We start from the raw sequence: 10,125 nt of genomic DNA, 5'->3' as shown, positions 1-10,125 counted from the left end.
AAAAAACACCCAATGTCAATCCATCATATATTATGAATCAAAGTGACTTTCCAATGAAATATAAAATCATATACTTTCTTATCTCAAGAAGAATCAAAATTTGTTACATATTGACTTAAATCACATGATATCACACACATACCTGTGCACTTTCCATACCCTGACATCATCTGTGGATTTTTCATTGCTAGTAGGTATTTCTTATCCACATCCTGCCATACTAATTAGTATCTCAAGGAGATCAACTCAAATATTAGTAGTCAAAATTTTTGTTCAACTTTATGACTTCTTAACTCATCTTATAATCACAAGCCATATGTACCATACATACCATCTAACATGTGCTCGCTAAGTGAGTAATTGTCCACATCAATAGACTAGTGTCCACGAAACACAATCAAGTAATGAAATCTCATTACATCTAAGTCATCCTCATTACATCATTAGTAAAAATACTGACATGCATATATAAAATCATTAATGTAATCATTAACATTTAATCATCATTATGCATGTAAATGCTTGCATAGTTGACACATTTGATTGTGAGACATTAATCCAAGTTCTACACCAATAGATAATTAAACCAAATCCCAAACACAAAAGTAAACCAAAGGGTCTAAGTCTATGTTGAACACCATATTTAATAGGAGTCAAATTGATAACTCAAGTTGACTACATTGTTGATCATTATTCATTGACCAAATTGAATAAATAAAAGTTGTTAACAACTTTCTATAAGTAAAAGTCACATGCATGGTGGATCATCACATATACATAACACCAATTAAAAAATATTATCAAAATAGATACATACCCATTTGCATCCTCATAGAAAGACCATATTTTCATACACTACCACATAGGCCAAAAAGTCAAATTGGTTAGTCAAAAGTTGTCTCCAATTAGCTGACTCAACAAGTAGATACAATATCTTCCAATTAAGTTTGCAACTTCATTCTACTTTCCAACATACATGTCGAAATGATAGGTGTAAGTAAAATTACATTTCATAACCAATTATCGACCAAATTGTTGAACACAACATATCACATGACTATGCCATAAATGAAAATATCAGAAGAAGTTGACCTACATGTCCAACTTAATCCTATTGTATGTAAAACCATGTCTACTAATTAACTATCACATTATCATTTGTGAGAATCACATACATAAGAAAAATTCATAGTTTGATTAGTCAACATTTGTTTCACTGTCATAATCAAGGGTTAACAATAATTATCCATTTACAAATGTAACTCATGACATTATCCAAGGAATCCATCCATCCAATGCATGATTTACTAAATATACAAAGTATAATGTAAAACATCATACCTCAATGGGCATCATAGACAATGTTGACCTACACGTCAGACATGGAACAATAAGCACATCATACAAGTGCAGTGTCATCTTATCATATGATCAACACCATTAAGTAAATCATCTAGGTATGCTCACCAATCACCTGCAAGGATTAGTAATCCAACTTTTATCAATTGAGTGACCTTAGGCCCTCATGCCTATTTTTTCACCATAGTGTTCTTACCCAACATATAAACACGTGTTGTGATGTATGGCCTTTATGGCATTAAATCATTAGATAATGCCATAATTAAGTACCTCTCAAATGACAAGAAAAACAATCGAACTAAGATGACATTTCCATTGTGGTCTTCAGTCTCCAAAGCTGTAGGACATCTCCCACTTGCTTCCTAAGATGAAAGTATGGCCCAGGCACTTTAACCTTGCTAGCCACAGAGTGGATACTTTCCTCAAGATTCTTCCTAACATGAAGAATACCCCAACCCTAACACGAGAAGCCTAGGTTCCTGAAACAAGATGGGTAGGATGGATCTGGTGCGACCGTCTAACATTTCTACATTGCAACTATGTGCCTAGTAGTCTAAACATAGAATGTTGCTGGGAAATAAAATAAATCATGTAACATTTTTACATTGCAACCATGTGCCTAGTAGTCTAAACACAAAATGAAGTAGTAAAACCAAATAAGCATAACCATGTACACATATGCAATATTTGGATAACAAAAATGGCTTGGCCAAGCACTTTCAAAATCTAGAATTACCTGTAGAAGAAACAAGAATAGACATGTATCCATTCTACAAAACTGACTGATAGGGAAACTAAACATGAAGATATCCATCTATCTATCCCATAATCGCTACATTACAACCTTCCATGAAGGAAAGTACACAACATCTAACCTTCCTTGTTTGTCCACATTCGACACCCATAATGGAAGGTAAGCTTTCCAAAATAATAAAAATAGCATAAGATAAATGCAAAAGGAAGAATGGCATGTTCTTCACAATCTACTGCCTTATACATCCTATCAATGCTCCACAATGAACATGATAGATGAAATCACTTCCAAATTAAAGGACTAGCAACATCAAAAATATGCGCACATAGCCTAGCCAACTCAAGATCAAAGAAATCTTAAACAAGATTCATAATTCTTAAGTAAAAGTCCAAAAAGGAGATACAACCAAAATAAAAGTGGTCAAGATTCAAGTAAATAGCTCACATAAAAATTTGGTGGCTTGGTGGTCACAAAGAACATAAAATTTCAAGCTAGTCCTTCATCACATCCAAGTTCATGAAACCGAACATAATAAAATGAAAACTCATTTCACTTAAAGCACAATGACTCTCACTAGTTACCAAGAGGGAGTAGATGTTTAACAACACCTTGTGAGATGATATGAACATAACCATACTTCTCATGCATCACATGTAATACTCTTGCAATTGAAATCCATGTTCTTCCTACTTACTATAGTAGGTTAATCAATAAGCCTCATGAATCTGGCATAAAATAGAAATAAATTCTTGCACCGCATGTGCATCACATGTCATTTACACAATAAAAAGATATTTTGCATTGCTATCACAAGCTAAATCTTCGTTTGGTAGGCTCTCATAACCTAGTGCAAAAAAAACAACCATCCTTTGAAAATCTCAATAGTTAAATTTTAATACCCAATGCACATATTATACCATCACATGGTTTAAAGTAAAGTTAAGCATAAATATATGAGGTATGCAATTTACTAGTCATTCCATAAACTTTTCATTTGACAATCTTTTAAAGATTAAAATTTTTAACTCCAAATCATGACATGCATAAGAAACTTCATATTCTTTTATGTCATAATAATCATAACTAAGAGACACAACATGCAACCCATCTCATCAACTCATACAACATAGAGTAAACAAGTTGACTTACAGTTCTATGTTTAACATAGTGAACTCAAGGCCCAAGTGTGGAACCAAGAGCTCTGATACCATATGTAACGACTACCCTTGGAAAACAAATGCCACATCAGCAATCCCTGTAATATGTGGAAAAATCAATGAGAGTCAAAGTCTTTTGAATATTGACTAGTTAACATTAGTCGATTAACTATCATTAACTTTAAACAAAATGTTACATATACATATATGCTCAAATTTAAAAGAAATTGTAAATTTGTTACCAGATTACTAATACCAGATACCAGAGACCAGGGGGTAAACCATGATGACCAAGTTGAAAAGAGCTCCAAAACTTGTCTAAGAACACAAGACGAGAATATTGTAGGAGTGCTTTTCCACCCTACCACGAAGCTATTAAGCTTCCCCAGAATCTTCCCTGACATGAAAGATACCTAGCTCGGCAACGAGATAGTCTAAACAAGTAAAACCTAGAGGAGTAATAGAATTCGTGTTGTTAAAATAAAATAATGGTCTAAATACCATTCACTAACAACATGGATATCTACATTAGTGTATGAAAGAAAGTTATTAACATTTCTTAATCAACATGTACATATCTATTTTCTGTCACATTTGTATTTCCACTATGCATTATCTACATATATGCATCAGTTCAAAGTAAATGTAACACTTAATGCATTCATTTTAATCTATTTCATTAATTATAGTGTTAGTTTTAACAAGTCGTTAAAATGCAAATAATAAGGAGATGTTATCAAAATTCCTCATGCTTCTCATAATATTCTTGAGAAATAAATAACAAGGATTCATATCATTCTTTCCTGGTTTATCAGATGGAAGCATACTTTCAATTTTTATATCACTAGGAACTTTCACCTATTTTGAACAACATTATTCCAAAGTAAAAATGTATGCAGTGTTTGAGCACTAACCAAAAATAATAATCATAAACATTCAATTTTCATTGTATTTACTTAAAATAATAGAATACAAGATGCCCAAAAATTATATTCAATAGTTAGATTGTGTTATTAGTAAAATATTTGTTTATTTTTATGGGACACCATACCTAGAGTTTGAATTATATTAACATTTGTTTTAATCTACTAGCAAGAATATTATCTTCAAATAAAAGAATACATAGCTATGACATTCCTACTCACTTCCTCTATGTCTGAGTTGCCTTTAGACATCGATGACTTCAATAATAATTATTCTCTATTGTTCATGCATAGGAAGCTCATTGACACATCCAACAAGTAATAATAATTAAATGTGTGTGATGAAGTTCTCCATCTAGGAAATGAAACATAAGGAGATTTTCCTATAAAAAAATATTTTAAACTGTTATAAGTAGTGAATAAGAGGGACGGTAGCTACAACTTATTAACAACAACATTGGAGATCAAATCCAACATTTACCATGCTTCAATGCTAAATTTAGATTTTTATATTTTATTGATACCAAGTTAATGGTGATCCTTTCTTTCAAGAATAGAATAGTTTGAAGAGATTGTTTCAATAGAATAAATCCACTCATCAGTAACAAGGAATTTGACTTCATATGCATAAAAGACTTGCTTCTATGCATCGAATGAGACAGCTGATAAAAGAGAGAATGGTCACAGTATTTTGGATAAACACACACAATACTAGGATAATCCTATTTTATACTCTTTGAACTAGATGATGCATATCCTATTCATAGATAATCGGCTAAAGGGGAAGAAAAGGAACATTCATGTTATGGTATAGAATCTTCACCGTTTCCCTAATGTATTTCTGTTCAATTAAACATTTTATAACAAGTATTGTAGATTAATAGGCCACACAATCAATTTCATTTACTAGACTAGAGTATAAGTTACATGCACACTGCAAATTTTGCCATTTATAAAGAAACAATTTCTAACTCTATAAAATGATATCCAATCCATTAGTCATATGGAAAAAGATCCTCAAGAATGGTGTTTAGTTGTTTGATGATAATAGTTGGGGTATGGTAATGTTCTATGTTCTCAATCAAAACCATAAATTTAGTCATCCCCATAGCCAGAAATGAAAGACACTATCATTTATCTAGTATTGGAAAACACGCATTTCATCATTTTGCAAAGGAAAGTTACAAATTTTAACAAAAAGATTAGAACTTGGTAATATTTGCAGTTTTCAATATCTCCTCTTGTGACGCTGCCCATGGGCAAGTATGGAGTTTAACAAGAAGGCTAATCCCAGCCTAGCGAACGGGCTGCTTATCTTCAAGAGCCTTATTGGTAAACAAGTCAATATTACATATGTTCCTTGGCGTATGCGTCCAGCTATCGTAGGGAGCCCAGACGAGATCATTGGAATCATAGGCAATGTAAGTGGCACAAGCGTTTCTTAGTATATTAAAAAGGTTGAGATCATTAGTCTTCAAGAAAGCCTCCACAACTTTAGGAGAAGAATCCACAACAGTATGAATAGTCCCATGTTTCAGATACATGAGAAGCTTGTATTGCTTGGATAGATGATAGAGGAAGCTATGACGCATGGTGCCCAATAGGGGAAGGTTGTCGATGACCGGCCATGCCAGTTGTTACCTCTGCTTCTGCTCCTTCCTCTCAGCTGTGTGTCCCTCTTTGAATTAAACAATTCATTGTGAGAGAAGGGTAGGTTGAACTATACGGATGCATTCGGTTATTCTCTTCATGGCAATTGCAAGAAGCTTCTTCTTCTTTCCTGCTAGAGTAGTGCCTGATGCTCCTAACATCACCATCTTAATTTCGTTGGTCTTGTCCATATGCCCATACAGGATTACGTTTTCGATAGCACCACCACCCACAAAATATTAGATCATATCCCCATATATTGAATACCAATAAAATCTTCTATCTTTCATGGTCTTTTCTGATAAGTTCTCGTTTATTATAGGATAGAGATTCCCGCAAGTGGGATATTATCTCGGTTATGCGGGTTCACAGTCATTTTTCCCAAAAGCAATCTTGAACTTCTTCCCTTGTAACTGACCCAACTTCTCCAATAATAGTTTCACACTCATCCCAACCCCCCAAAAAATTTGTATATGCATGTCGATTATAACAGTTTGGAGGTTATTGTTTATTCTAATTCAAGCAATTAATTTAATGGCTTAGTCCAGGTGGCAGTCTAGTACTGATTTATTCGATATGTTAAGGAGTGGGTCATGACACAATGAGTCAACTATTGGATCAATTTGTAATTTGAATTTGCAAAGTGAGTTGTATTTGTTAGATCAACATGTTGTTACTTTCTAACCATTGTATTAGTATTGAAATCCTTTAGTCAAGGTTGTCCTAACAATCACATGTAAATCATTTAATCAAGGTGACATTCTAATCAAATGTTCTTAAATACTCTAATAAAGCCACTCCTAACAGGGTGATTAAATCCTTGAACAAGGGCACATTTAATAGTGTTCTTTGTAATCTTTAATATGGTTGGCTCCTAACAGAGCTTACTTCAAGAGAGTGCAAAATTGGTGACATGGTAATAGTGTTCTTTGCCAAATTGGGTTTCCATGTTAAATCCTAATTTTATACTTGTGTGGATGTAATTTGAGATGCTTTACTATTAATGGTTTACATTTTCCAAGTTTTATACTATTAGGATAGTGGACGACAAGGTTATGCTATTGACTATTTTCTATAGAGACTAAGCTATTGTATGTTTAGGTCTAAAGTATTTCAAGTGATTAAAAGTTCAATTGGTACATCTAGACCTAAGGATAATTGATTTACTATTATAATTTTTTCCTAATAATATGAAAAATTGAGTTAATATACTTTAATTTATTCCTTATAAATGTCTTCTTTCTTTTATTCTTCCACTTGTCATTTACATAGATCAACCTCTTAGACAAAATAAGTTTTATTATTTTACTACTTAATCAATCCCCTTACTTCCTTTCTTTTTCAGCCACCTTATGTATTTATATATTCCAAATTCTTACATCCATATGGTGTCATATAACTTTAGCCTTTAACCTTATGGAAGGCTTTCTTTCTTTTTGATTGGTAAGATGCCAAAGCCATGGTTAATTATTATCTTTTGTCATTAATTATTATGATTATTAGATAATCTTGAGTAGATTCAAGCCAAAGATCTCCTGGATAAGAAGCTCACAATTTACGATTGTGTTGTAGACTCTTTCCTTCTACAGAAAGCTTTCTTATCTCCTTACACTATTCATCGTTATTTTCTATTTTTCAAACTCTTTTTTCTTGTATCTTTAACCACTTCTTAGAATTTGATTCTTATTCATGCTAATATTTATGTGCTCCCTTATTTCTCAATTTCATTTCTTCTATATATTTTCTAGTTACTAAGTATTGTCCCATTCTTATCATGTGTTCTTTTATGGGTATTTAAAACTTATCAGCTAAGAAATCCACTTTGTCACTTTCATAGGGTTGTCCTCCTTTTTGTGCATGATGATTTGGGCTATATATTCCTTGTGTTTCATTCTTATCATAATATGCTTTTTTTATATATTTTTCCTTTGATAATATTTCTATGAATGGTTAACACCATATTTAAAAATATTTGCATCCCCATTTAGGAGTCCCTTCGTTTAGCCATGTCACTTGATATGTCGATTGACTTATATTTTATAAGGGGTATATTTTAGTTATAGTTTATTTACAAATATTTAGTATTGATTTCTTTATCTTTTAGCATATCTTTTTTATTTTAGGCTTGGGCTTTAATATATTTTAAATAAATATATCATATTTAGGGTTATCATAGTTCTCTAACTAGTAAATATTATCTATTACAATTTCTATTATTATAGAGACGTTTACAATGTATTTTTTCATTTATACTCAACCATTATGATCTTATATTAAGTTTTTTTATTAGAGGGGATATTATGGTCCTACCCTCTCAAATCTTCTTGTTCTCAAGCAATTACAAGTCTTTATTTGATCAGAGAGATCATGATCAATTGGTGACTCTTATTGAATTTCCAAGTCCGGATATATCAAGAGTTTAAAGATTAAGTGTATTGAATATTATAAATGAATCATTTTAATTGTTTATGTGCTAATTCGATTGGTGTACACGAGATCAATCTTCATTTAAGATTATGTAATTGATTCAACATGATTTTTTATTGATTTATTGTGTTTGATGATTTAATAACTACACTAACTTGAATCATAGGTTTATTGATAGATTTCATAGTCAAAGTTGAACATGTAACTGATTGTAATAAATATTTTCAATGGTATACTCTTTAATGGTGATTGTCACCTATAGAAAGGTGGACTTATGTATTTAAAACTAAATCAATTTTAAGGGGATAGTGAATAGACCCTAATAGTTAGTACATTAAACTCACATCCTTTTTTGCTTCTTACATGAACTCTTCTAGAAGAATGGAAATTTTGATGTCATAGGGCACTAGATAATCATTTGAGTGTGTTCCTTTAAGTTATTAAGAGTGCATGTTCCTACCCATCCTAGAATCTTTCCTTGAGGCTTTGGAATCATGGTCTTACCTATCTTGGACTCTTTTCTCAAGGCATTTGAAAGGTACATCATTACCCATCTTGGAATATTTTCTCAAGCCATTGGAACCTATGTCTTTACCTACCTTGGAATCTACCTATCTCATGAGGATTTACTCTGCCTCTCCTATCTTGATAATAAATTACTTGTATTCATGAAATTATTTATGCAATCATGTCCCTGGGCTAAATTATCAAATATATTCAATAGTTTTATCTTTTGATGATTTGAATTCTTATAATCATATTCACACTATTGGATGGCAATATCATGCTTTGATACCAATTGTAATGTCCCTTATTATATTTAATCTTTAATTTCTTTGACTTCCCAATGATTTTGAGTATATCTACTCTAAAAAAATAGATGAATTCTATATTCACTTTGAAGATATACAAGTTCTTGAATAATATATATGTATGAAATATAAGTAATATTTTAAATTTGTCCTAATACTATGAAATTTTTAGTTAATATACTTTAATTTATTCCTTATTAAAATATCCTTGTTTTTTTCCCACTTGTTTTTAACATAGATCACCCTATTATACAAAATTAGTCTTATTTTTATATTACTTAATTGATCCCCTTACTTCCTTACTTTTGCAGCCACCTTTTGTACTTAATATTAACATATCCTTGTTTTTTTCCCACTTGTTTTTAACATAGATCACCCTATTATACAAAATTAGTCTTATTTTTATATTACTTAATTGATCCCCTTACTTCCTTACTTTTTCAGCCACCTTTTGTACTTAATATTCCAAATACTTGCATGCATATGGTCTCCTATAATTTTGTCCTTTTATCACTATGGAAGGATTTCTTATCTAATTACGCTATTCATTATTTTTCCTATGTTGCAAACTCCTTTAACCACTCCTTAGAATCTGATTTGTATTCATGCGAACACTTAAGTGCTCCCTTATTTCCCGATTATATTTATTCTATATTTTTTAGTTACTAAGTCTTGTCCCATTCTTATCTTGTGTTCTTTTATGGGTATTTACAACTTATAAGCTTTAATAAAGCCACATTGTCACTTTCATTGTGTTATCCTCCTTTTTGCGCACGATGAGTTGGGCTATATTTTCCATGTGTCTCATTTTTGTCATAGTATGGTTTCTTATATATTTTATCTTCGATAATTTTTGAATGGTGAACACCATGTTTATAAATATTTGCGTCCCCATTTAGGAGTCACATCCTTTAGCCATGTCACCCAATGTGTCGATTGACTTATATTTTATTAGGGGTATATTTTAGTTATATTTTATTTACAAATATTTAATGTTTATTTATTTATCTTTTAGCATTTCTTTTATATTTTAGGCTTGGGTA

The sequence above is a fragment of the Cupressus sempervirens genome, chromosome 7 (genome assembly GCF_028749045.1).
Source record: "Cupressus sempervirens isolate cs-2001-9-10 chromosome 7, ASM2874904v1, whole genome shotgun sequence".
Lineage (NCBI taxonomy): Eukaryota > Viridiplantae > Streptophyta > Pinopsida > Cupressales > Cupressaceae > Cupressus > Cupressus sempervirens.
The sequence above is the reverse complement of the archived record's forward strand: the minus strand, read 5'-3'. Positions refer to the sequence as shown.